This window comes from Ursus maritimus, unplaced genomic scaffold (assembly GCF_017311325.1).
Source record: "Ursus maritimus isolate PB19 unplaced genomic scaffold, ASM1731132v1 scaffold_27, whole genome shotgun sequence".
Lineage (NCBI taxonomy): Eukaryota > Metazoa > Chordata > Mammalia > Carnivora > Ursidae > Ursus > Ursus maritimus.
This window is the reverse complement of record NW_024425230.1, coordinates 9459499-9463811: the sequence shown is the minus strand read 5'-3', so window position 1 is coordinate 9463811 and position 4313 is coordinate 9459499.

The following is a 4313-nucleotide window of genomic DNA, read 5'->3' as shown; positions in this document are numbered from 1 at the left end:
CCCCCCCCCCCCCCCCCCCCCCCCCCCCCCCCCCCCCCCGCAGAATCTGGAGTGCTCCCTGGCCGGGGCGTGACTCAGGTTCTTACAGGAGGACAGCTGCCCCGGGGGCCCGCTTCTCTCCTACTTCCCCACCCCACCCCTGCCTGGCAGCAGCTGAGGCCAACTGGGATGGGCCAAAGTTCCGGCAGCTGGCCCTGGACGGGAACTTGGAGGCCTGACCACAGGCGGGGTGCTCCCTGTGTGGGCCCCAGACCTGGAATGCCTGCTTGTGAAACCCTAGCCAGCTGACCTTTGGGGCAGGGTGTGAAGCGGAGCCTGCCTGGGCCACGGAGGCCAGGCATGGAGTTGGCGTGGCTGGATCCGCCGGGCCCCCATCACAGTGTGGCCGTGTGCCCTTTACCTTGGCCTTTAAGCCGCCTTCCTCCCAGCCCCTTCTTCCTTCCCTGCAGCAGCTTCGGCCCCATGCATATTGCCATGCTCACTGCCAGAGGGCAAATAATAATAATGCAAACGGTAGCAAGGCCGTTGACTGAGCTCCCCGGTGTGCCACACAGGCCTTCTCTCGCCTCACGCTCGCGCTCTCCCCGTCCCTCCTGCATCAATGCTGGTGCCTTCTCGGGCTCCCAGGCTGGACCCCCATCTCCCAGCTGTACGCGGCCCAACACGGCGGAGGCGCCCGAGGCTTTCTGGCCCCCACCTCACTCTTCTCCGCTGCTTGGTCCTTACCACCGCCTGACGGGTGACAGATGCACATGCTTGTGCTGATTTACGCAGCGTCTAGCGTGTAAGTGCCGAGGGGGCGGGCTGGGCCCGACAGAGGGGGAATGCTCAGAAAATAGGCATTAAATGAATGAACGGATGAGGACACAGGCTCAGAGAGGGTGAGTCATTTGTCCAATGCCACAGAGCTGGAAAGCGGTGGAAGCCGGGCTTAAACTCTGTTGTCTCTGAGTCCTGGAGACCGCCGGGTCCGCGCTGTCATCCCCACTCCTCTCTGCTGTTCAGAGGCCCGCTTCCCTTGCCCGCTCACACCTCCACAGGGGATGCTTTAGCTCTGCTATTGATGACACCCCCTCTCCCACACCCCTACTCAGGTAGCATCACCCAGGGGTACCTCTGGGCTGAGGGGCCCCACCAGCCCAGCTGGTGGCCTGTCCTAAGCAGACAGTCCTGCTGAAGAAGAAAGCGACCATGTCATCCAGAAGCAGGGAGGGCCCGAGCAAGAACACGAGAGAGCCTCCTCCTGCCGGCTCCTTCCAAAACCCGGGAACCCCAGGCGTTGGCAGCCTTTTGAAGACAGGCGAGACAGTTGTACCTGTCTTGCGGATTTGGAATCTAGGTCATTCTGCTGCCTCCTTACCTCGTCTGGAAGCCAAGCAGGATTTCTCCCTAGGGTCTCAGAATGAGAGAGAGGGGACCACGGCGGGGGGCGGGGAGGGGATGTCTTAGTAGAACCCACACCCTGCCTGCCGCTGTCAGGAACATTTCATTTTGGAGCCAATATAATTTATGAGATGCAAATGGATTTAGCCTTTAAAAAAAAAAACTTGGAAAAGCTACAAAGTGCACCTCACACCCTTGTGCTGAGGCGTGTTTGGGGCTTCATTAATCATCTCAGACAAAAGAGATTTAATCTGAGGCGAGCGAGGCTCGAGAGTGCCCGCATCTCTCACCGAGCAGGGAGCGGCGGGCGCTGGCTGCAGGCCTGGCCCCCGGAGCCCGGCACTTGCGCTCCGCTCTGGTCTGAGTCACGCAGCAGATGAAATTACAGAGGTTCCTGCACATGATGAATCAGAAAGCAGGATCAAGCCAAATATTTGGACAAGCCTTGCCCCGCATGGAGCAGGAGGGAGACTCAGCAGCCAGCCAGCAGCCTGCCCAGAGATCGTTTCTGACACGGTGCCGCGTGGGGCAGGCTGCTGCTCGAGAGGGAATAAGCTCTGATCCGTAAAAGCACCCTGCCGTCGGATCGGTGCTGGGGAGGGGGGCCCAGGAGCATCCCAGGGACTGGAGCCATGATTCACTCTCACCCTGGGAAGAGGGGGCTCAGCAGGGCGGCCGCGTGCGGGGTTGGGGGGCGTGGGAGGGGGGAGGAGATGGTACACTTTGAGTCACCCCATCCGCCTTCTCTCTCCAAGGAGTCATCAGGGTGGCAGGCGATGAATGTTTCCTGCGCTGGCGAGGAAGGGGGAGGCCACGTGGCCCTCCCACCGCTCCTGCCTGCACCCCGGTCGGGGGCACAGGCAGACACGGTGGCCACAAATGGGGAAGGAAGTGAAGCCCAGTGCCCCATGGCCAGGCTGTGACGGCGGGGATGACTTTCACGAGAGGCCTGATCGCTACCCTCCGCAGCTTCAGAGCTATGAGTTTTTCAAGGCTGTTGGGAATAATAAAACCAATAATGACGACGCTGCTTGGGGTTTGCTTGGCATCTTTTTTCTTTTCGATAACTTCTGAAAGAGCTCCACATTTGGGGGGGTGGTTATTTTAAGCTACCCTCTCCTCTTTGCAGGGAAGCTCCCGGGAACTCCACTCGTGTGCTTTGAGGAGAGCAAACGTATTCCTACAGGCAAACAGTTGGTGCTGGTGAACAGTAGCAGCTCACATATGCCGCGGGCTCACTCCGCGCCGGGCCCCAGCTCGATGCTTCCCTTGAGAATGTCCTGACTGAGCCTCACGAGAACCCCTACGAGGCGGGTGCTGTTATTTCCCCATTTTGCAGATGAAGAAACAGCCTTTGGGAGCTTGTATAACTTGCCCAGGACCATGCAGCTAATACGTTTCGTGGCCAGAATTAAACCTGGGCAATCAGAGGCCCGGATTACAGCAGACGTCTCAGCTCTCCCAGTATACAAACCCATGAGCACCAAGGACCGCGGGAACAGGTGCAAGCCACACCCCCAGTCTGAGCCCTCCACCTAGTGATCAGACCCCAGAAACACCAGACGTGGTGGCTGCCTTTGGGAGCCTGGGCTGCCCTCAAGCTTGAGGAAGGCTGAGCGCGGCTGGCTTCCTCAGGGGCCAGGCAGACCTCACTGGTTAATCAGAGTCTAGCCCACATGGGCCAGCCTGCTTCCTCGGAGACAAGACTCAGCAAAGACCTTCCTACCCAGACACCCTCCGAGACAGCAAAGCTGCTGAGCTGGCATCGGGGGGTAGAGAAAGGCCTGCGTTCCGGAGTCACAGAGCCCCAGCTCCGACCCCCACGGGCTGTAAGACTATTTCCGTTCCCCTTGCTGTGTAAAAACCTTGGTGGCAGAAGAAAGCTCCTTTCTTATGCTCGCAGTTCTCGGGTTGAGAATTCAGTTAGGGATATGGAGTGCTCCACGGACTGGGGAACGTCGGGCCTCCTCTGGGCACGGGTGGGCAGGGGTTCACTAGTAACTCTCCAGCTAGGGGCGGGCATCATCTGGGACGTCTTTGCTCACGTACTGGCTCTCAGCTGGGCCGTCACCAGGACACAGACATGGCGCCTCTCTGTGTGGCCTGGGCTTCCTCACAGCACGGTGGCCTCAGGGATGTCAGTTCTTATAGAAAAGCTGTTTTCGTTTGTAAGGGCTGCCATGACAGAGTGCCACAAGCTGGGTGGCTTGGTACGACAAAAATGTATCGTCTCACGGCTCTGGAGGCTAGAAGTCCAACATCGAGGTGTCAGCAGGGCTCCTTTCGAGGGCAGAGGGGAAAGGATCTGCTTCAGGGCTCTCCTTGGCTTGTAGATGGCCTTCTTCTCCCTGTGTCATCACACCGTCTTCTCTTCATGAACGTTTCTGAGTCTGAATTTCCCCCTTTACAAGGACACTAGTCAAATTGGGTTAGGGCCCATTTTACTGACTTCACTGCCATTGATTACCTCTGTAAAGATGCTATGTCCAAGGAAGGTCACATCCTGAGGTAATGAGGGCTAGCACTCCAACGTCTGAATCTGGGGTAGACACAATTCAACCCATCCCAACAACTCAGGGCTCCCAAGGCAAGTGTTCCCAAGGAAACCAGGCAGACAGCCACGTGGTCTTTTCTGAGTGGCCTTGGGTGGTGAGCTTCCCGCTACTAGTCACAAGCAAGTCACTAAGGCCAGCTCAGATTTAAGGGGAGGGAATAGAGACCCCGCCTCTTGGCTGGAGGAAGGTCAAAGGATTTGTGGACTTTTTTTTTTTTTGCAATATTATTTCTATTCCCCTCTTATAGGCAGAGGATGCACATCTTAGAGCCATGAAGTATCTTGCCCAGGGCCAGCCAGTGGATGCAGGGCCAGTGTTGGATCTCAGTGTGGATGCGTTTTAAAACTCCTCCAGTGTCCTTGCACAAGTCACTCA